Source organism: Lissotriton vulgaris, chromosome 10 (assembly GCF_964263255.1).
Source record: "Lissotriton vulgaris chromosome 10, aLisVul1.2, whole genome shotgun sequence".
NCBI classification, from domain to species: domain Eukaryota; kingdom Metazoa; phylum Chordata; class Amphibia; order Caudata; family Salamandridae; genus Lissotriton; species Lissotriton vulgaris.
In genome coordinates, this window is record NC_141698.1 from 535,853,508 (window position 1) to 535,873,226 (window position 19,719).

The window sequence follows — 19,719 nt, forward strand, 5'->3', positions numbered from 1 at the left end:
TCTTTGAACACGGTGAGCCGCGAGAATTTTTTTTTACCTTTGCAGACGAAACAAAGTTATCTCCATCGATCATCTGGGGGTTGTTCTTGGGCCTATTTTTATTTTGTGTGAGCTATGTTGTATTGTTGGGGCCTTTACACCTGTGACATTTCTGTGAACGTTGTAAGTGGAAACGTTGGCAGGTGCAGACAGAAAAGTCAGAACTAAGCACACCCTGAGCCGTCAGGATGGCCGAGTGGTCTAAGGCGCCAGACTCAAGAGAGCTTGATCTTCAGTGATGCTGAGCCTTCTGGTCTTCTCATGGAGGCGTGGGTTCAAATCCCACTTCTGACAGGTCCCTTTTACACCCTTAAGTCTTCCTAATTTTTGCAGTGCATTCCCCACACACACCACAATATTTGCGGGAACCTGTAGTAAATAAAGAGAAATCCACCAGGCTGGGCCCTCAATCACAATTCCATGTATTTCTGAAAGTGACACCGCAGGCACACCTTCCATTACATTTGCAATCCATCACAGTAACTGCCTTGCTGGGTTTCGAAATAAGCAGTTGATCCCATCATTTGTTGTGAGGCTCTCCTGCCACCTTTTTGGCAGAGAAGGCACTGTCCCTGCAACAACACAGGCAGACATGTTCAACAGGGCTTCCTGGTTATGTGGGAGGAGCAGATTGCCAATGGTCCCCCCTTGAAAATTCTAATTTACATAAGGAAGACAGAGAGGTAGCTGGTAGTAGGCACTACACACGGACATTGCACTCCCTCTTGTGATTTGCAGCCAATTCTAGATTGAGGCAGGAGGAAAGGAGGAGACTCGCCCAACAATGGCCATACTGGGAAGTCAGCCACTCTGGGTCTCCCAGGTGAATGTTTCAGGCCTGTGAGCCACTCATATAAATCTCGCCTGATCGAGCCTGATCGAGCGCTGAGCGGGCGCGTTTGAATCCAAATATCAAACACCTCTTTCTCAGGCGCAAGAAATGGTGGGCCCTTCATTGCTTCTGGTGTGGAAGTCTATGGAGCAAGGGTCCAGGACTTGCAGAGGAGTACAAGTGCCAGAAAGTGCTTGCTGTTCTCATCTGTGCCTTTTTACTGCTCACTGGCCGATAGGAGATTGGCTGCCCCCTTCCTTGCTGGAGTGAAAAAACAACAACTTGAGAGAAAACATGACTTTGTGTGGCTCACTTATAGGGAGACGAGCCAAATAGCCCTGCTGTTTTCTGAAAGACGCTTCAGTAATTGTTCAAAATGTCTCCTGGCCACTCAGGCTCGTTGGTCTAGGGGTATGATTCTCGCTTCGGGTGCGAGAGGTCCCGGGTTCAAATCCCGGACGAGCCCATCCTGTGGAAGTTTTCAGGCTGCTTGTCATATAGGAGCCTTTCTTCTTTTCAATGCTATAAGACGCTGTGTATGTCGAGAAGGTTCCTTACCCTGCACGCTATTTTCCACTTTTGACATGATAAAGGAGTGCAGGACTTCCTTGCAACTGCTTTTCTGGGCTGGACCAGCAGTGTAGGAACATTACATGCAAAGAGTTTTTCTAGTGTCATTTCAGGATATGGTTTCAAAATCGCCTCTTGGGGAAAAAAGTGGTCCTCATTCCTGTCTTCCAAAGAAAGAGAGACCGGGTAAGGAGAGCCCAACTTTGAGCTTCAAGGACGTTGGCCCTTAGTCTGTGCGTTCCAACCCAATACACGCCAACAAGATTCCTGAGGTAGTGTCTGTTTCTGTAGTGTAGTGGTTATCACGTTCGCCTTACACGCGAAAGGTCCCTGGTTCGAGACCGGGCAGAAATGCAGCTTGCTGTTTTTCACAGTGTTTGCATTTACTGGCTCACTTTATAGAAAAGCTGAGATAATAGAGGCTGTCTATTCCTCACCAGCCTGACGTAGTGTGCTCCAGAGATCTCAGTGACAGCTCGAAAAGAGAAGTGACGATAGCTTGCGCCATTCGCTTGCTCGCACTTTGCTCTGTAGGGTGGGCCTACTTCATGAAAGCAAGGCATGAGAGAAGAAATGCTTCTCTTGTCCTCACCACGAGCAGACACTTAAAGCAAACAAACTGTCTGAAGGACAGAGGCTTTTTAATTTCTTGTTTGATGACGGTCATGGAAAAGACAGCAATCATATTGCAGAACAGAGCAGCATGTACTGGCTAGCTGCCACTAACCCCTGGAGCCGTGTCAGAGGTGACTCTTGCGTGGCTCGTTGGTCTAGGGGTAGGATTCTCGCTTAGGGTGCGAGAGGTCCCGGGTTCAAATCCCGGACGAGCCCTTTTTAGAGGTAAACATACAAACCCTACTAAAAAAGCACTATGCCTGACTATTTCTCGTTATACTGGGTGCATTGTTGCACAACATATTTCTAACCTCAGAAGAAAAATGGATCACCATGCTTTATCTGCCTACCTGCTTAGTCTCAGTGTGTCCCAGGTGATGCTTTCCCAAGCTGTACTCGCTGGCATTTAGGCATCAGATATTTGCCTGTCGATGCCTGCACAAGTGAGTTTTGAATACGTCTAATTGCAAGCATGTTGGATGATATCTCTGAGGTTTTCACACTTGTTCTGCACATTCTGAGCCGCTGCTGATACAGCAGAATAGAAGTAGGGTGAAGACTTGAGAGAAACTTTCCTCTAACAGTAGAAAGCACCAAGGTAGTTTCTGTAGTGTAGTGATCATCACGTTCGCCTAACACGCGAAAGGTCCCCGGTTCGAGACGGGGCAGAAACACTGTGCATTGGATGCTTTTTTTGTGCACACTCTAAAACCTTATTATCTCAATGCAAGTTTAAGAAGAGGTGGTCTTTGAACACGGTGAGCCGCGAGAATTTTTTTTTACCTTTGCAGACGAAACAAAGTTATCTCCATCGATCATCTGGGGGTTGTTCTTGGGCCTATTTTTATTTTGTGTGAGCTATGTTGTATTGTTGGGGCCTTTACACCTGTGACATTTCTGTGAACGTTGTAAGTGGAAACGTTGGCAGGTGCAGACAGAAAAGTCAGAACTAAGCACACCCTGAGCCGTCAGGATGGCCGAGTGGTCTAAGGCGCCAGACTCAAGAGAGCTTGATCTTCAGTGATGCTGAGCCTTCTGGTCTCCTCATGGAGGCGTGGGTTCAAATCCCACTTCTGACAGGTCCCTTTTACACCCTTAAGTCTTCCTAATTTTTGCAGTGCATTCCCCACACACACCACAATATTTGCGGGAACCTGTAGTAAATAAAGAGAAATCCACCAGGCTGGGCCCTCAATCACAATTCCATGTATTTCTGAAAGTGACACCGCAGGCACACCTTCCATTACATTTGCAATCCATCACAGTAACTGCCTTGCTGGGTTTCGAAATAAGCAGTTGATCCCATCATTTGTTGTGAGGCTCTCCTGCCACCTTTTTGGCAGAGAAGGCACTGTCCCTGCAACAACACAGGCAGACATGTTCAACAGGGCTTCCTGGTTATGTGGGAGGAGCAGATTGCCAATGGTCCCCCCTTGAAAATTCTAATTTACATAAGGAAGACAGAGAGGTAGCTGGTAGTAGGCACTACACACGGACATTGCACTCCCTCTTGTGATTTGCAGCCAATTCTAGATTGAGGCAGGAGGAAAGGAGGAGACTCGCCCAACAATGGCCATACTGGGAAGTCAGCCACTCTGGGTCTCCCAGGTGAATGTTTCAGGCCTGTGAGCCACTCATATAAATCTCGCCTGATCGAGCCTGATCGAGCGCTGAGCGGGCGCGTTTGAATCCAAATATCAAACACCTCTTTCTCAGGCGCAAGAAATGGTGGGCCCTTCATTGCTTCTGGTGTGGAAGTCTATGGAGCAAGGGTCCAGGACTTGCAGAGGAGTACAAGTGCCAGAAAGTGCTTGCTGTTCTCATCTGTGCCTTTTTACTGCTCACTGGCCGATAGGAGATTGGCTGCCCCCTTCCTTGCTGGAGTGAAAAAACAACAACTTGAGAGAAAACATGACTTTGTGTGGCTCACTTATAGGGAGACGAGCCAAATAGCCCTGCTGTTTTCTGAAAGACGCTTCAGTAATTGTTCAAAATGTCTCCTGGCCACTCAGGCTCGTTGGTCTAGGGGTATGATTCTCGCTTCGGGTGCGAGAGGTCCCGGGTTCAAATCCCGGACGAGCCCATCCTGTGGAAGTTTTCAGGCTGCTTGTCATATAGGAGCCTTTCTTCTTTTCAATGCTATAAGACGCTGTGTATGTCGAGAAGGTTCCTTACCCTGCACGCTATTTTCCACTTTTGACATGATAAAGGAGTGCAGGACTTCCTTGCAACTGCTTTTCTGGGCTGGACCAGCAGTGTAGGAACATTACATGCAAAGAGTTTTTCTAGTGTCATTTCAGGATATGGTTTCAAAATCGCCTCTTGGGGAAAAAAGTGGTCCTCATTCCTGTCTTCCAAAGAAAGAGAGACCGGGTAAGGAGAGCCCAACTTTGAGCTTCAAGGACGTTGGCCCTTAGTCTGTGCGTTCCAACCCAATACACGCCAACAAGATTCCTGAGGTAGTGTCTGTTTCTGTAGTGTAGTGGTTATCACGTTCGCCTTACACGCGAAAGGTCCCTGGTTCGAGACCGGGCAGAAATGCAGCTTGCTGTTTTTCACAGTGTTTGCATTTACTGGCTCACTTTATAGAAAAGCTGAGATAATAGAGGCTGTCTATTCCTCACCAGCCTGACGTAGTGTGCTCCAGAGATCTCAGTGACAGCTCGAAAAGAGAAGTGACGATAGCTTGCGCCATTCGCTTGCTCGCACTTTGCTCTGTAGGGTGGGCCTACTTCATGAAAGCAAGGCATGAGAGAAGAAATGCTTCTCTTGTCCTCACCACGAGCAGACACTTAAAGCAAACAAACTGTCTGAAGGACAGAGGCTTTTTAATTTCTTGTTTGATGACGGTCATGGAAAAGACAGCAATCATATTGCAGAACAGAGCAGCATGTACTGGCTAGCTGCCACTAACCCCTGGAGCCGTGTCAGAGGTGACTCTTGCGTGGCTCGTTGGTCTAGGGGTAGGATTCTCGCTTAGGGTGCGAGAGGTCCCGGGTTCAAATCCCGGACGAGCCCTTTTTAGAGGTAAACATACAAACCCTACTAAAAAAGCACTATGCCTGACTATTTCTCGTTATACTGGGTGCATTGTTGCACAACATATTTCTAACCTCAGAAGAAAAATGGATCACCATGCTTTATCTGCCTACCTGCTTAGTCTCAGTGTGTCCCAGGTGATGCTTTCCCAAGCTGTACTCGCTGGCATTTAGGCATCAGATATTTGCCTGTCGATGCCTGCACAAGTGAGTTTTGAATACGTCTAATTGCAAGCATGTTGGATGATATCTCTGAGGTTTTCACACTTGTTCTGCACATTCTGAGCCGCTGCTGATACAGCAGAATAGAAGTAGGGTGAAGACTTGAGAGAAACTTTCCTCTAACAGTAGAAAGCACCAAGGTAGTTTCTGTAGTGTAGTGGTCATCACGTTCGCCTAACACGCGAAAGGTCCCCGGTTCGAGACGGGGCAGAAACACTGTGCATTGGATGCTTTTTTTGTGCACACTCTAAAACCTTATTATCTCAATGCAAGTTTAAGAAGAGGTGGTCTTTGAACACGGTGAGCCGCGAGAATTTTTTTTTACCTTTGCAGACGAAACAAAGTTATCTCCATCGATCATCTGGGGGTTGTTCTTGGGCCTATTTTTATTTTGTGTGAGCTATGTTGTATTGTTGGGGCCTTTACACCTGTGACATTTCTGTGAACGTTGTAAGTGGAAACGTTGGCAGGTGCAGACAGAAAAGTCAGAACTAAGCACACCCTGAGCCGTCAGGATGGCCGAGTGGTCTAAGGCGCCAGACTCAAGAGAGCTTGATCTTCAGTGATGCTGAGCCTTCTGGTCTCCTCATGGAGGCGTGGGTTCAAATCCCACTTCTGACAGGTCCCTTTTACACCCTTAAGTCTTCCTAATTTTTGCAGTGCATTCCCCACACACACCACAATATTTGCGGGAACCTGTAGTAAATAAAGAGAAATCCACCAGGCTGGGCCCTCAATCACAATTCCATGTATTTCTGAAAGTGACACCGCAGGCACACCTTCCATTACATTTGCAATCCATCACAGTAACTGCCTTGCTGGGTTTCGAAATAAGCAGTTGATCCCATCATTTGTTGTGAGGCTCTCCTGCCACCTTTTTGGCAGAGAAGGCACTGTCCCTGCAACAACACAGGCAGACATGTTCAACAGGGCTTCCTGGTTATGTGGGAGGAGCAGATTGCCAATGGTCCCCCCTTGAAAATTCTAATTTACATAAGGAAGACAGAGAGGTAGCTGGTAGTAGGCACTACACACGGACATTGCACTCCCTCTTGTGATTTGCAGCCAATTCTAGATTGAGGCAGGAGGAAAGGAGGAGACTCGCCCAACAATGGCCATACTGGGAAGTCAGCCACTCTGGGTCTCCCAGGTGAATGTTTCAGGCCTGTGAGCCACTCATATAAATCTCGCCTGATCGAGCCTGATCGAGCGCTGAGCGGGCGCGTTTGAATCCAAATATCAAACACCTCTTTCTCAGGCGCAAGAAATGGTGGGCCCTTCATTGCTTCTGGTGTGGAAGTCTATGGAGCAAGGGTCCAGGACTTGCAGAGGAGTACAAGTGCCAGAAAGTGCTTGCTGTTCTCATCTGTGCCTTTTTACTGCTCACTGGCCGATAGGAGATTGGCTGCCCCCTTCCTTGCTGGAGTGAAAAAACAACAACTTGAGAGAAAACATGACTTTGTGTGGCTCACTTATAGGGAGACGAGCCAAATAGCCCTGCTGTTTTCTGAAAGACGCTTCAGTAATTGTTCAAAATGTCTCCTGGCCACTCAGGCTCGTTGGTCTAGGGGTATGATTCTCGCTTCGGGTGCGAGAGGTCCCGGGTTCAAATCCCGGACGAGCCCATCCTGTGGAAGTTTTCAGGCTGCTTGTCATATAGGAGCCTTTCTTCTTTTCAATGCTATAAGACGCTGTGTATGTCGAGAAGGTTCCTTACCCTGCACGCTATTTTCCACTTTTGACATGATAAAGGAGTGCAGGACTTCCTTGCAACTGCTTTTCTGGGCTGGACCAGCAGTGTAGGAACATTACATGCAAAGAGTTTTTCTAGTGTCATTTCAGGATATGGTTTCAAAATCGCCTCTTGGGGAAAAAAGTGGTCCTCATTCCTGTCTTCCAAAGAAAGAGAGACCGGGTAAGGAGAGCCCAACTTTGAGCTTCAAGGACGTTGGCCCTTAGTCTGTGCGTTCCAACCCAATACACGCCAACAAGATTCCTGAGGTAGTGTCTGTTTCTGTAGTGTAGTGGTTATCACGTTCGCCTTACACGCGAAAGGTCCCTGGTTCGAGACCGGGCAGAAATGCAGCTTGCTGTTTTTCACAGTGTTTGCATTTACTGGCTCACTTTATAGAAAAGCTGAGATAATAGAGGCTGTCTATTCCTCACCAGCCTGACGTAGTGTGCTCCAGAGATCTCAGTGACAGCTCGAAAAGAGAAGTGACGATAGCTTGCGCCATTCGCTTGCTCGCACTTTGCTCTGTAGGGTGGGCCTACTTCATGAAAGCAAGGCATGAGAGAAGAAATGCTTCTCTTGTCCTCACCACGAGCAGACACTTAAAGCAAACAAACTGTCTGAAGGACAGAGGCTTTTTAATTTCTTGTTTGATGACGGTCATGGAAAAGACAGCAATCATATTGCAGAACAGAGCAGCATGTACTGGCTAGCTGCCACTAACCCCTGGAGCCGTGTCAGAGGTGACTCTTGCGTGGCTCGTTGGTCTAGGGGTATGATTCTCGCTTAGGGTGCGAGAGGTCCCGGGTTCAAATCCCTGACGAGCCCTTTTTAGAGGTAAACATACAAACCCTACTAAAAAAGCACTATGCCTGACTATTTCTCGTTATACTGGGTGCATTGTTGCACAACATATTTCTAACCTCAGAAGAAAAATGGATCACCATGCTTTATCTGCCTACCTGCTTAGTCTCAGTGTGTCCCAGGTGATGCTTTCCCAAGCTGTACTCGCTGGCATTTAGGCATCAGATATTTGCCTGTCGATGCCTGCACAAGTGAGTTTTGAATACGTCTAATTGCAAGCATGTTGGATGATATCTCTGAGGTTTTCACACTTGTTCTGCACATTCTGAGCCGCTGCTGATACAGCAGAATAGAAGTAGGGTGAAGACTTGAGAGAAACTTTCCTCTAACAGTAGAAAGCACCAAGGTAGTTTCTGTAGTGTAGTGGTCATCACGTTCGCCTAACACGCGAAAGGTCCCCGGTTCGAGACGGGGCAGAAACACTGTGCATTGGATGCTTTTTTTGTGCACACTCTAAAACCTTATTATCTCAATGCAAGTTTAAGAAGAGGTGGTCTTTGAACACGGTGAGCCGCGAGAATTTTTTTTTACCTTTGCAGACGAAACAAAGTTATCTCCATCGATCATCTGGGGGTTGTTCTTGGGCCTATTTTTATTTTGTGTGAGCTATGTTGTATTGTTGGGGCCTTTACACCTGTGACATTTCTGTGAACGTTGTAAGTGGAAACGTTGGCAGGTGCAGACAGAAAAGTCAGAACTAAGCACACCCTGAGCCGTCAGGATGGCCGAGTGGTCTAAGGCGCCAGACTCAAGAGAGCTTGATCTTCAGTGATGCTGAGCCTTCTGGTCTCCTCATGGAGGCGTGGGTTCAAATCCCACTTCTGACAGGTCCCTTTTACACCCTTAAGTCTTCCTAATTTTTGCAGTGCATTCCCCACACACACCACAATATTTGCGGGAACCTGTAGTAAATAAAGAGAAATCCACCAGGCTGGGCCCTCAATCACAATTCCATGTATTTCTGAAAGTGACACCGCAGGCACACCTTCCATTACATTTGCAATCCATCACAGTAACTGCCTTGCTGGGTTTCGAAATAAGCAGTTGATCCCATCATTTGTTGTGAGGCTCTCCTGCCACCTTTTGGGCAGAGAAGGCACTGTCCCTGCAACAACACAGGCAGACATGTTCAACAGGGCTTCCTGGTTATGTGGGAGGAGCAGATTGCCAATGGTCCCCCCTTGAAAATTCTAATTTACATAAGGAAGACAGAGAGGTAGCTGGTAGTAGGCACTACACACGGACATTGCACTCCCTCTTGTGATTTGCAGCCAATTCTAGATTGAGGCAGGAGGAAAGGAGGAGACTCGCCCAACAATGGCCATACTGGGAAGTCAGCCACTCTGGGTCTCCCAGGTGAATGTTTCAGGCCTGTGAGCCACTCATATAAATCTCGCCTGATCGAGCCTGATCGAGCGCTGAGCGGGCGCGTTTGAATCCAAATATCAAACACCTCTTTCTCAGGCGCAAGAAATGGTGGGCCCTTCATTGCTTCTGGTGTGGAAGTCTATGGAGCAAGGGTCCAGGACTTGCAGAGGAGTACAAGTGCCAGAAAGTGCTTGCTGTTCTCATCTGTGCCTTTTTACTGCTCACTGGCCGATAGGAGATTGGCTGCCCCCTTCCTTGCTGGAGTGAAAAAACAACAACTTGAGAGAAAACATGACTTTGTGTGGCTCACTTATAGGGAGACGAGCCAAATAGCCCTGCTGTTTTCTGAAAGACGCTTCAGTAATTGTTCAAAATGTCTCCTGGCCACTCAGGCTCGTTGGTCTAGGGGTATGATTCTCGCTTCGGGTGCGAGAGGTCCCGGGTTCAAATCCCGGACGAGCCCATCCTGTGGAAGTTTTCAGGCTGCTTGTCATATAGGAGCCTTTCTTCTTTTCAATGCTATAAGACGCTGTGTATGTCGAGAAGGTTCCTTACCCTGCACGCTATTTTCCACTTTTGACATGATAAAGGAGTGCAGGACTTCCTTGCAACTGCTTTTCTGGGCTGGACCAGCAGTGTAGGAACATTACATGCAAAGAGTTTTTCTAGTGTCATTTCAGGATATGGTTTCAAAATCGCCTCTTGGGGAAAAAAGTGGTCCTCATTCCTGTCTTCCAAAGAAAGAGAGACCGGGTAAGGAGAGCCCAACTTTGAGCTTCAAGGACGTTGGCCCTTAGTCTGTGCGTTCCAACCCAATACACGCCAACAAGATTCCTGAGGTAGTGTCTGTTTCTGTAGTGTAGTGGTTATCACGTTCGCCTTACACGCGAAAGGTCCCTGGTTCGAGACCGGGCAGAAATGCAGCTTGCTGTTTTTCACAGTGTTTGCATTTACTGGCTCACTTTATAGAAAAGCTGAGATAATAGAGGCTGTCTATTCCTCACCAGCCTGACGTAGTGTGCTCCAGAGATCTCAGTGACAGCTCGAAAAGAGAAGTGACGATAGCTTGCGCCATTCGCTTGCTCGCACTTTGCTCTGTAGGGTGGGCCTACTTCATGAAAGCAAGGCATGAGAGAAGAAATGCTTCTCTTGTCCTCACCACGAGCAGACACTTAAAGCAAACAAACTGTCTGAAGGACAGAGGCTTTTTAATTTCTTGTTTGATGACGGTCATGGAAAAGACAGCAATCATATTGCAGAACAGAGCAGCATGTACTGGCTAGCTGCCACTAACCCCTGGAGCCGTGTCAGAGGTGACTCTTGCGTGGCTCGTTGGTCTAGGGGTATGATTCTCGCTTAGGGTGCGAGAGGTCCCGGGTTCAAATCCCTGACGAGCCCTTTTTAGAGGTAAACATACAAACCCTACTAAAAAAGCACTATGCCTGACTATTTCTCGTTATACTGGGTGCATTGTTGCACAACATATTTCTAACCTCAGAAGAAAAATGGATCACCATGCTTTATCTGCCTACCTGCTTAGTCTCAGTGTGTCCCAGGTGATGCTTTCCCAAGCTGTACTCGCTGGCATTTAGGCATCAGATATTTGCCTGTCGATGCCTGCACAAGTGAGTTTTGAATACGTCTAATTGCAAGCATGTTGGATGATATCTCTGAGGTTTTCACACTTGTTCTGCACATTCTGAGCCGCTGCTGATACAGCAGAATAGAAGTAGGGTGAAGACTTGAGAGAAACTTTCCTCTAACAGTAGAAAGCACCAAGGTAGTTTCTGTAGTGTAGTGGTCATCACGTTCGCCTAACACGCGAAAGGTCCCCGGTTCGAGACGGGGCAGAAACACTGTGCATTGGATGCTTTTTTTGTGCACACTCTAAAACCTTATTATCTCAATGCAAGTTTAAGAAGAGGTGGTCTTTGAACACGGTGAGCCGCGAGAATTTTTTTTTACCTTTGCAGACGAAACAAAGTTATCTCCATCGATCATCTGGGGGTTGTTCTTGGGCCTATTTTTATTTTGTGTGAGCTATGTTGTATTGTTGGGGCCTTTACACCTGTGACATTTCTGTGAACGTTGTAAGTGGAAACGTTGGCAGGTGCAGACAGAAAAGTCAGAACTAAGCACACCCTGAGCCGTCAGGATGGCCGAGTGGTCTAAGGCGCCAGACTCAAGAGAGCTTGATCTTCAGTGATGCTGAGCCTTCTGGTCTCCTCATGGAGGCGTGGGTTCAAATCCCACTTCTGACAGGTCCCTTTTACACCCTTAAGTCTTCCTAATTTTTGCAGTGCATTCCCTACACACACCACAATATTTGCGGGAACCTGTAGTAAATAAAGAGAAATCCACCAGGCTGGGCCCTCAATCACAATTCCATGTATTTCTGAAAGTGACACCGCAGGCACACCTTCCATTACATTTGCAATCCATCACAGTAACTGCCTTGCTGGGTTTCGAAATAAGCAGTTGATCCCATCATTTGTTGTGAGGCTCTCCTGCCACCTTTTTGGCAGAGAAGGCACTGTCCCTGCAACAACACAGGCAGACATGTTCAACAGGGCTTCCTGGTTATGTGGGAGGAGCAGATTGCCAATGGTCCCCCCTTGAAAATTCTAATTTACATAAGGAAGACAGAGAGGTAGCTGGTAGTAGGCACTACACACGGACATTGCACTCCCTCTTGTGATTTGCAGCCAATTCTAGATTGAGGCAGGAGGAAAGGAGGAGACTCGCCCAACAATGGCCATACTGGGAAGTCAGCCACTCTGGGTCTCCCAGGTGAATGTTTCAGGCCTGTGAGCCACTCATATAAATCTCGCCTGATCGAGCCTGATCGAGCGCTGAGCGGGCGCGTTTGAATCCAAATATCAAACACCTCTTTCTCAGGCGCAAGAAATGGTGGGCCCTTCATTGCTTCTGGTGTGGAAGTCTATGGAGCAAGGGTCCAGGACTTGCAGAGGAGTACAAGTGCCAGAAAGTGCTTGCTGTTCTCATCTGTGCCTTTTTACTGCTCACTGGCCGATAGGAGATTGGCTGCCCCCTTCCTTGCTGGAGTGAAAAAACAACAACTTGAGAGAAAACATGACTTTGTGTGGCTCACTTATAGGGAGACGAGCCAAATAGCCCTGCTGTTTTCTGAAAGACGCTTCAGTAATTGTTCAAAATGTCTCCTGGCCACTCAGGCTCGTTGGTCTAGGGGTATGATTCTCGCTTCGGGTGCGAGAGGTCCCGGGTTCAAATCCCGGACGAGCCCATCCTGTGGAAGTTTTCAGGCTGCTTGTCATATAGGAGCCTTTCTTCTTTTCAATGCTATAAGACGCTGTGTATGTCGAGAAGGTTCCTTACCCTGCACGCTATTTTCCACTTTTGACATGATAAAGGAGTGCAGGACTTCCTTGCAACTGCTTTTCTGGGCTGGACCAGCAGTGTAGGAACATTACATGCAAAGAGTTTTTCTAGTGTCATTTCAGGATATGGTTTCAAAATCGCCTCTTGGGGAAAAAAGTGGTCCTCATTCCTGTCTTCCAAAGAAAGAGAGACCGGGTAAGGAGAGCCCAACTTTGAGCTTCAAGGACGTTGGCCCTTAGTCTGTGCGTTCCAACCCAATACACGCCAACAAGATTCCTGAGGTAGTGTCTGTTTCTGTAGTGTAGTGGTTATCACGTTCGCCTTACACGCGAAAGGTCCCTGGTTCGAGACCGGGCAGAAATGCAGCTTGCTGTTTTTCACAGTGTTTGCATTTACTGGCTCACTTTATAGAAAAGCTGAGATAATAGAGGCTGTCTATTCCTCACCAGCCTGACGTAGTGTGCTCCAGAGATCTCAGTGACAGCTCGAAAAGAGAAGTGACGATAGCTTGCGCCATTCGCTTGCTCGCACTTTGCTCTGTAGGGTGGGCCTACTTCATGAAAGCAAGGCATGAGAGAAGAAATGCTTCTCTTGTCCTCACCACGAGCAGACACTTAAAGCAAACAAACTGTCTGAAGGACAGAGGCTTTTTAATTTCTTGTTTGATGACGGTCATGGAAAAGACAGCAATCATATTGCAGAACAGAGCAGCATGTACTGGCTAGCTGCCACTAACCCCTGGAGCCGTGTCAGAGGTGACTCTTGCGTGGCTCGTTGGTCTAGGGGTATGATTCTCGCTTAGGGTGTGAGAGGTCCCGGGTTCAAATCCCTGACGAGCCCTTTTTAGAGGTAAACATACAAACCCTACTAAAAAAGCACTATGCCTGACTATTTCTCGTTATACTGGGTGCATTGTTGCACAACATATTTCTAACCTCAGAAGAAAAATGGATCACCATGCTTTATCTGCCTACCTGCTTAGTCTCAGTGTGTCCCAGGTGATGCTTTCCCAAGCTGTACTCGCTGGCATTTAGGCATCAGATATTTGCCTGTCGATGCCTGCACAAGTGAGTTTTGAATACGTCTAATTGCAAGCATGTTGGATGATATCTCTGAGGTTTTCACACTTGTTCTGCACATTCTGAGCCGCTGCTGATACAGCAGAATAGAAGTAGGGTGAAGACTTGAGAGAAACTTTCCTCTAACAGTAGAAAGCACCAAGGTAGTTTCTGTAGTGTAGTGGTCATCACGTTCGCCTAACACGCGAAAGGTCCCCGGTTCGAGACGGGGCAGAAACACTGTGCATTGGATGCTTTTTTTGTGCACACTCTAAAACCTTATTATCTCAATGCAAGTTTAAGAAGAGGTGGTCTTTGAACACGGTGAGCCGCGAGAATTTTTTTTTACCTTTGCAGACGAAACAAAGTTATCTCCATCGATCATCTGGGGGTTGTTCTTGGGCCTATTTTTATTTTGTGTGAGCTATGTTGTATTGTTGGGGCCTTTACACCTGTGACATTTCTGTGAACGTTGTAAGTGGAAACGTTGGCAGGTGCAGACAGAAAAGTCAGAACTAAGCACACCCTGAGCCGTCAGGATGGCCGAGTGGTCTAAGGCGCCAGACTCAAGAGAGCTTGATCTTCAGTGATGCTGAGCCTTCTGGTCTTCTCATGGAGGCGTGGGTTCAAATCCCACTTCTGACAGGTCCCTTTTACACCCTTAAGTCTTCCTAATTTTTGCAGTGCATTCCCCACACACACCACAATATTTGCGGGAACCTGTAGTAAATAAAGAGAAATCCACCAGGCTGGGCCCTCAATCACAATTCCATGTATTTCTGAAAGTGACACCGCAGGCACACCTTCCATTACATTTGCAATCCATCACAGTAACTGCCTTGCTGGGTTTCGAAATAAGCAGTTGATCCCATCATTTGTTGTGAGGCTCTCCTGCCACCTTTTTGGCAGAGAAGGCACTGTCCCTGCAACAACACAGGCAGACATGTTCAACAGGGCTTCCTGGTTATGTGGGAGGAGCAGATTGCCAATGGTCCCCCCTTGAAAATTCTAATTTACATAAGGAAGACAGAGAGGTAGCTGGTAGTAGGCACTACACACGGACATTGCACTCCCTCTTGTGATTTGCAGCCAATTCTAGATTGAGGCAGGAGGAAAGGAGGAGACTCGCCCAACAATGGCCATACTGGGAAGTCAGCCACTCTGGGTCTCCCAGGTGAATGTTTCAGGCCTGTGAGCCACTCATATAAATCTCGCCTGATCGAGCCTGATCGAGCGCTGAGCGGGCGCGTTTGAATCCAAATATCAAACACCTCTTTCTCAGGCGCAAGAAATGGTGGGCCCTTCATTGCTTCTGGTGTGGAAGTCTATGGAGCAAGGGTCCAGGACTTGCAGAGGAGTACAAGTGCCAGAAAGTGCTTGCTGTTCTCATCTGTGCCTTTTTACTGCTCACTGGCCGATAGGAGATTGGCTGCCCCCTTCCTTGCTGGAGTGAAAAAACAACAACTTGAGAGAAAACATGACTTTGTGTGGCTCACTTATAGGGAGACGAGCCAAATAGCCCTGCTGTTTTCTGAAAGACGCTTCAGTAATTGTTCAAAATGTCTCCTGGCCACTCAGGCTCGTTGGTCTAGGGGTATGATTCTCGCTTCGGGTGCGAGAGGTCCCGGGTTCAAATCCCGGACGAGCCCATCCTGTGGAAGTTTTCAGGCTGCTTGTCATATAGGAGCCTTTCTTCTTTTCAATGCTATAAGACGCTGTGTATGTCGAGAAGGTTCCTTACCCTGCACGCTATTTTCCACTTTTGACATGATAAAGGAGTGCAGGACTTCCTTGCAACTGCTTTTCTGGGCTGGACCAGCAGTGTAGGAACATTACATGCAAAGAGTTTTTCTAGTGTCATTTCAGGATATGGTTTCAAAATCGCCTCTTGGGGAAAAAAGTGGTCCTCATTCCTGTCTTCCAAAGAAAGAGAGACCGGGTAAGGAGAGCCCAACTTTGAGCTTCAAGGACGTTGGCCCTTAGTCTGTGCGTTCCAACCCAATACACGCCAACAAGATTCCTGAGGTAGTGTCTGTTTCTGTAGTGTAGTGGTTATCACGTTCGCCTTACACGCGAAAGGTCCCTGGTTCGAGACCGGGCAGAAATGCAGCTTGCTGTTTTTCACAGTGTTTGCATTTACTGGCTCACTTTATAGAAAAGCTGAGATAATAGAGGCTGTCTATTCCTCACCAGCCTGACGTAGTGTGCTCCAGAGATCTCAGTGACAGCTCGAAAAGAGAAGTGACGATAGCTTGCGCCATTCGCTTGCTCGCACTTTGCTCTGTAGGGTGGGCCTACTTCATGAAAGCAAGGCATGAGAGAAGAAATGCTTCTCTTGTCCTCACCACGAGCAGACACTTAAAGCAAACAAACTGTCTGAAGGACAGAGGCTTTTTAATTTCTTGTTTGATGACGGTCATGGAAAAGACAGCAATCATATTGCAGAACAGAGCAGCATGTACTGGCTAGCTGCCACTAACCCCTGGAGCCGTGTCAGAGGTGACTCTTGCGTGGCTCGTTGGTCTAGGGGTAGGATTCTCGCTTAGGGTGCGAGAGGTCCCGGGTTCAAATCCCGGACGAGCCCTTTTTAGAGGTAAACATACAAACCCTACTAAAAAAGCACTATGCCTGACTATTTCTCGTTATACTGGGTGCATTGTTGCACAACATATTTCTAACCTCAGAAGAAAAATGGATCACCATGCTTTATCTGCCTACCTGCTTAGTCTCAGTGTGTCCCAGGTGATGCTTTCCCAAGCTGTACTCGCTGGCATTTAGGCATCAGATATTTGCCTGTCGATGCCTGCACAAGTGAGTTTTGAATACGTCTAATTGCAAGCATGTTGGATGATATCTCTGAGGTTTTCACACTTGTTCTGCACATTCTGAGCCGCTGCTGATACAGCAGAATAGAAGTAGGGTGAAGACTTGAGAGAAACTTTCCTCTAACAGTAGAAAGCACCAAGGTAGTTTCTGTAGTGTAGTGATCATCACGTTCGCCTAACACGCGAAAGGTCCCCGGTTCGAGACGGGGCAGAAACACTGTGCATTGGATGCTTTTTTTGTGCACACTCTAAAACCTTATTATCTCAATGCAAGTTTAAGAAGAGGTGGTCTTTGAACACGGTGAGCCGCGAGAATTTTTTTTTACCTTTGCAGACGAAACAAAGTTATCTCCATCGATCATCTGGGGGTTGTTCTTGGGCCTATTTTTATTTTGTGTGAGCTATGTTGTATTGTTGGGGCCTTTACACCTGTGACATTTCTGTGAACGTTGTAAGTGGAAACGTTGGCAGGTGCAGACAGAAAAGTCAGAACTAAGCACACCCTGAGCCGTCAGGATGGCCGAGTGGTCTAAGGCGCCAGACTCAAGAGAGCTTGATCTTCAGTGATGCTGAGCCTTCTGGTCTCCTCATGGAGGCGTGGGTTCAAATCCCACTTCTGACAGGTCCCTTTTACACCCTTAAGTCTTCCTAATTTTTGCAGTGCATTCCCCACACACACCACAATATTTGCGGGAACCTGTAGTAAATAAAGAGAAATCCACCAGGCTGGGCCCTCAATCACAATTCCATGTATTTCTGAAAGTGACACCGCAGGCACACCTTCCATTACATTTGCAATCCATCACAGTAACTGCCTTGCTGGGTTTCGAAATAAGCAGTTGATCCCATCATTTGTTGTGAGGCTCTCCTGCCACCTTTTTGGCAGAGAAGGCACTGTCCCTGCAACAACACAGGCAGACATGTTCAACAGGGCTTCCTGGTTATGTGGGAGGAGCAGATTGCCAATGGTCCCCCCTTGAAAATTCTAATTTACATAAGGAAGACAGAGAGGTAGCTGGTAGTAGGCACTACACACGGACATTGCACTCCCTCTTGTGATTTGCAGCCAATTCTAGATTGAGGCAGGAGGAAAGGAGGAGACTCGCCCAACAATGGCCATACTGGGAAGTCAGCCACTCTGGGTCTCCCAGGTGAATGTTTCAGGCCTGTGAGCCACTCATATAAATCTCGCCTGATCGAGCCTGATCGAGCGCTGAGCGGGCGCGTTTGAATCCAAATATCAAACACCTCTTTCTCAGGCGCAAGAAATGGTGGGCCCTTCATTGCTTCTGGTGTGGAAGTCTATGGAGCAAGGGTCCAGGACTTGCAGAGGAGTACAAGTGCCAGAAAGTGCTTGCTGTTCTCATCTGTGCCTTTTTACTGCTCACTGGCCGATAGGAGATTGGCTGCCCCCTTCCTTGCTGGAGTGAAAAAACAACAACTTGAGAGAAAACATGACTTTGTGTGGCTCACTTATAGGGAGACGAGCCAAATAGCCCTGCTGTTTTCTGAAAGACGCTTCAGTAATTGTTCAAAATGTCTCCTGGCCACTCAGGCTCGTTGGTCTAGGGGTATGATTCTCGCTTCGGGTGCGAGAGGTCCCGGGTTCAAATCCCGGACGAGCCCATCCTGTGGAAGTTTTCAGGCTGCTTGTCATATAGGAGCCTTTCTTCTTTTCAATGCTATAAGACGCTGTGTATGTCGAGAAGGTTCCTTACCCTGCACGCTATTTTCCACTTTTGACATGATAAAGGAGTGCAGGACTTCCTTGCAACTGCTTTTCTGGGCTGGACCAGCAGTGTAGGAACATTACATGCAAAGAGTTTTTCTAGTGTCATTTCAGGATATGGTTTCAAAATCGCCTCTTGGGGAAAAAAGTGGTCCTCATTCCTGTCTTCCAAAGAAAGAGAGACCGGGTAAGGAGAGCCCAACTTTGAGCTTCAAGGACGTTGGCCCTTAGTCTGTGCGTTCCAACCCAATACACGCCAACAAGATTCCTGAGGTAGTGTCTGTTTCTGTAGTGTAGTGGTTATCACGTTCGCCTTACACGCGAAAGGTCCCTGGTTCGAGACCGGGCAGAAATGCAGCTTGCTGTTTTTCACAGTGTTTGCATTTACTGGCTCACTTTATAGAAAAGCTGAGATAATAGAGGCTGTCTATTCCTCACCAGCCTGACGTAGTGTGCTCCAGAGATCTCAGTGACAGCTCGAAAAGAGAAGTGACGATAGCTTGCGCCATTCGCTTGCTCGCACTTTGCTCTGTAGGGTGGGCCTACTTCATGAAAGCAAGGCATGAGAGAAGAAATGCTTCTCTTGTCCTCACCACGAGCAGACACTTAAAGCAAACAAACTGTCTGAAGGACAGAGGCTTTTTAATTTCTTGTTTGATGACGGTCATGGAAAAGACAGCAATCATATTGCAGAACAGAGCAGCATGTACTGGCTAGCTGCCACTAACCCCTGGAGCCGTGTCAGAGGTGACTCTTGCGTGGCTCGTTGGTCTAGGGGTAGGATTCTCGCTTAGGGTGCGAGAGGTCCCGGGTTCAAATCCCGGACGAGCCCTTTTTAGAGGTAAACATACAAACCCTACTAAAAAAGCACTATGCCTGACTATTTCTCGTTATACTGGGTGCATTGTTGCACAACATATTTCTAACCTCAGAAGAAAAATGGATCACCATGCTTTATCTGCCTACCTGCTTAGTCTCAGTGTGTCCCAGGTGATGCTTTCCCAAGCTGTACTCGCTGGCATTTAGGCATCAGATATTTGCCTGTCGATGCCTGCACAAGTGAGTTTTGAATACGTCTAATTGCAAGCATGTTGGATGATATCTCTGAGGTTTTCACACTTGTTCTGCACATTCTGAGCCGCTGCTGATACAGCAGAATAGAAGTAGGGTGAAGACTTGAGAGAAACTTTCCTCTAACAGTAGAAAGCACCAAGGTAGTTTCTGTAGTGTAGTGGTCATCACGTTCGCCTAACACGCGAAAGGTCCCCGGTTCGAGACGGGGCAGAAACACTGTGCATTGGATGCTTTTTTTGTGCACACTCTAAAACCTTATTATCTCAATGCAAGTTTAAGAAGAGGTGGTCTTTGAACACGGTGAGCCGCGAGAATTTTTTTTTACCTTTGCAGACGAAACAAAGTTATCTCCATCGATCATCTGGGGGTTGTTCTTGGGCCTATTTTTATTTT

General features: G+C 47.4%; 35 non-coding genes across 35 annotated transcripts; all 35 read left to right on the forward strand.

Moving 5' to 3' along the window:
- Positions 1-221: 221 nt before the first annotated feature.
- TRNAL-CAA (transfer RNA leucine (anticodon CAA)) lies at positions 222-333 on the forward strand. Its single transcript has 2 exons — positions 222-259; positions 288-333. It is a non-coding gene; the product is annotated as a tRNA-Leu (tRNA).
- Positions 334-1,265: 932 nt separating this feature from the next.
- TRNAP-CGG (transfer RNA proline (anticodon CGG)) lies at positions 1,266-1,337 on the forward strand. Its single transcript has one exon. It is a non-coding gene; the product is annotated as a tRNA-Pro (tRNA).
- Positions 1,338-1,722: 385 nt separating this feature from the next.
- Positions 1,723-1,795, forward strand: TRNAV-UAC (transfer RNA valine (anticodon UAC)). Its single transcript has one exon. It is a non-coding gene; the product is annotated as a tRNA-Val (tRNA).
- Positions 1,796-2,200: 405 nt separating this feature from the next.
- TRNAP-AGG (transfer RNA proline (anticodon AGG)) lies at positions 2,201-2,272 on the forward strand. Its single transcript has one exon. It is a non-coding gene; the product is annotated as a tRNA-Pro (tRNA).
- Positions 2,273-2,657: 385 nt separating this feature from the next.
- TRNAV-AAC (transfer RNA valine (anticodon AAC)) lies at positions 2,658-2,730 on the forward strand. The gene has a single exon. It is a non-coding gene; the product is annotated as a tRNA-Val (tRNA).
- A 293-nt stretch (positions 2,731-3,023) lies between these two features.
- Positions 3,024-3,135, forward strand: TRNAL-CAA (transfer RNA leucine (anticodon CAA)). The gene is made up of 2 exons: positions 3,024-3,061; positions 3,090-3,135. It is a non-coding gene; the product is annotated as a tRNA-Leu (tRNA).
- Positions 3,136-4,067: 932 nt separating this feature from the next.
- On the forward strand, positions 4,068-4,139 carry TRNAP-CGG (transfer RNA proline (anticodon CGG)). The gene has a single exon. It is a non-coding gene; the product is annotated as a tRNA-Pro (tRNA).
- A 385-nt stretch (positions 4,140-4,524) lies between these two features.
- Positions 4,525-4,597, forward strand: TRNAV-UAC (transfer RNA valine (anticodon UAC)). Its single transcript has one exon. It is a non-coding gene; the product is annotated as a tRNA-Val (tRNA).
- Positions 4,598-5,002: 405 nt separating this feature from the next.
- TRNAP-AGG (transfer RNA proline (anticodon AGG)) lies at positions 5,003-5,074 on the forward strand. The gene has a single exon. It is a non-coding gene; the product is annotated as a tRNA-Pro (tRNA).
- Positions 5,075-5,459: 385 nt separating this feature from the next.
- Positions 5,460-5,532, forward strand: TRNAV-AAC (transfer RNA valine (anticodon AAC)). The gene has a single exon. It is a non-coding gene; the product is annotated as a tRNA-Val (tRNA).
- Positions 5,533-5,825: 293 nt separating this feature from the next.
- TRNAL-CAA (transfer RNA leucine (anticodon CAA)) lies at positions 5,826-5,937 on the forward strand. Its single transcript has 2 exons — positions 5,826-5,863; positions 5,892-5,937. It is a non-coding gene; the product is annotated as a tRNA-Leu (tRNA).
- Positions 5,938-6,869: 932 nt separating this feature from the next.
- TRNAP-CGG (transfer RNA proline (anticodon CGG)) lies at positions 6,870-6,941 on the forward strand. Its single transcript has one exon. It is a non-coding gene; the product is annotated as a tRNA-Pro (tRNA).
- A 385-nt stretch (positions 6,942-7,326) lies between these two features.
- TRNAV-UAC (transfer RNA valine (anticodon UAC)) lies at positions 7,327-7,399 on the forward strand. Its single transcript has one exon. It is a non-coding gene; the product is annotated as a tRNA-Val (tRNA).
- A 405-nt stretch (positions 7,400-7,804) lies between these two features.
- Positions 7,805-7,876, forward strand: TRNAP-AGG (transfer RNA proline (anticodon AGG)). Its single transcript has one exon. It is a non-coding gene; the product is annotated as a tRNA-Pro (tRNA).
- Positions 7,877-8,261: 385 nt separating this feature from the next.
- TRNAV-AAC (transfer RNA valine (anticodon AAC)) lies at positions 8,262-8,334 on the forward strand. The gene has a single exon. It is a non-coding gene; the product is annotated as a tRNA-Val (tRNA).
- Positions 8,335-8,627: 293 nt separating this feature from the next.
- On the forward strand, positions 8,628-8,739 carry TRNAL-CAA (transfer RNA leucine (anticodon CAA)). The gene is made up of 2 exons: positions 8,628-8,665; positions 8,694-8,739. It is a non-coding gene; the product is annotated as a tRNA-Leu (tRNA).
- A 932-nt stretch (positions 8,740-9,671) lies between these two features.
- Positions 9,672-9,743, forward strand: TRNAP-CGG (transfer RNA proline (anticodon CGG)). Its single transcript has one exon. It is a non-coding gene; the product is annotated as a tRNA-Pro (tRNA).
- Positions 9,744-10,128: 385 nt separating this feature from the next.
- On the forward strand, positions 10,129-10,201 carry TRNAV-UAC (transfer RNA valine (anticodon UAC)). Its single transcript has one exon. It is a non-coding gene; the product is annotated as a tRNA-Val (tRNA).
- Positions 10,202-10,606: 405 nt separating this feature from the next.
- Positions 10,607-10,678, forward strand: TRNAP-AGG (transfer RNA proline (anticodon AGG)). The gene has a single exon. It is a non-coding gene; the product is annotated as a tRNA-Pro (tRNA).
- Positions 10,679-11,063: 385 nt separating this feature from the next.
- Positions 11,064-11,136, forward strand: TRNAV-AAC (transfer RNA valine (anticodon AAC)). The gene has a single exon. It is a non-coding gene; the product is annotated as a tRNA-Val (tRNA).
- A 293-nt stretch (positions 11,137-11,429) lies between these two features.
- TRNAL-CAA (transfer RNA leucine (anticodon CAA)) lies at positions 11,430-11,541 on the forward strand. The gene is made up of 2 exons: positions 11,430-11,467; positions 11,496-11,541. It is a non-coding gene; the product is annotated as a tRNA-Leu (tRNA).
- Positions 11,542-12,473: 932 nt separating this feature from the next.
- On the forward strand, positions 12,474-12,545 carry TRNAP-CGG (transfer RNA proline (anticodon CGG)). Its single transcript has one exon. It is a non-coding gene; the product is annotated as a tRNA-Pro (tRNA).
- A 385-nt stretch (positions 12,546-12,930) lies between these two features.
- On the forward strand, positions 12,931-13,003 carry TRNAV-UAC (transfer RNA valine (anticodon UAC)). The gene has a single exon. It is a non-coding gene; the product is annotated as a tRNA-Val (tRNA).
- Positions 13,004-13,408: 405 nt separating this feature from the next.
- TRNAP-AGG (transfer RNA proline (anticodon AGG)) lies at positions 13,409-13,480 on the forward strand. Its single transcript has one exon. It is a non-coding gene; the product is annotated as a tRNA-Pro (tRNA).
- A 385-nt stretch (positions 13,481-13,865) lies between these two features.
- Positions 13,866-13,938, forward strand: TRNAV-AAC (transfer RNA valine (anticodon AAC)). Its single transcript has one exon. It is a non-coding gene; the product is annotated as a tRNA-Val (tRNA).
- A 293-nt stretch (positions 13,939-14,231) lies between these two features.
- TRNAL-CAA (transfer RNA leucine (anticodon CAA)) lies at positions 14,232-14,343 on the forward strand. The gene is made up of 2 exons: positions 14,232-14,269; positions 14,298-14,343. It is a non-coding gene; the product is annotated as a tRNA-Leu (tRNA).
- Positions 14,344-15,275: 932 nt separating this feature from the next.
- TRNAP-CGG (transfer RNA proline (anticodon CGG)) lies at positions 15,276-15,347 on the forward strand. The gene has a single exon. It is a non-coding gene; the product is annotated as a tRNA-Pro (tRNA).
- A 385-nt stretch (positions 15,348-15,732) lies between these two features.
- TRNAV-UAC (transfer RNA valine (anticodon UAC)) lies at positions 15,733-15,805 on the forward strand. The gene has a single exon. It is a non-coding gene; the product is annotated as a tRNA-Val (tRNA).
- Positions 15,806-16,210: 405 nt separating this feature from the next.
- On the forward strand, positions 16,211-16,282 carry TRNAP-AGG (transfer RNA proline (anticodon AGG)). The gene has a single exon. It is a non-coding gene; the product is annotated as a tRNA-Pro (tRNA).
- A 385-nt stretch (positions 16,283-16,667) lies between these two features.
- Positions 16,668-16,740, forward strand: TRNAV-AAC (transfer RNA valine (anticodon AAC)). Its single transcript has one exon. It is a non-coding gene; the product is annotated as a tRNA-Val (tRNA).
- A 293-nt stretch (positions 16,741-17,033) lies between these two features.
- On the forward strand, positions 17,034-17,145 carry TRNAL-CAA (transfer RNA leucine (anticodon CAA)). Its single transcript has 2 exons — positions 17,034-17,071; positions 17,100-17,145. It is a non-coding gene; the product is annotated as a tRNA-Leu (tRNA).
- A 932-nt stretch (positions 17,146-18,077) lies between these two features.
- Positions 18,078-18,149, forward strand: TRNAP-CGG (transfer RNA proline (anticodon CGG)). The gene has a single exon. It is a non-coding gene; the product is annotated as a tRNA-Pro (tRNA).
- Positions 18,150-18,534: 385 nt separating this feature from the next.
- On the forward strand, positions 18,535-18,607 carry TRNAV-UAC (transfer RNA valine (anticodon UAC)). Its single transcript has one exon. It is a non-coding gene; the product is annotated as a tRNA-Val (tRNA).
- Positions 18,608-19,012: 405 nt separating this feature from the next.
- Positions 19,013-19,084, forward strand: TRNAP-AGG (transfer RNA proline (anticodon AGG)). Its single transcript has one exon. It is a non-coding gene; the product is annotated as a tRNA-Pro (tRNA).
- Positions 19,085-19,469: 385 nt separating this feature from the next.
- Positions 19,470-19,542, forward strand: TRNAV-AAC (transfer RNA valine (anticodon AAC)). The gene has a single exon. It is a non-coding gene; the product is annotated as a tRNA-Val (tRNA).
- The last annotated feature ends 177 nt before the right edge of the window (positions 19,543-19,719 follow it).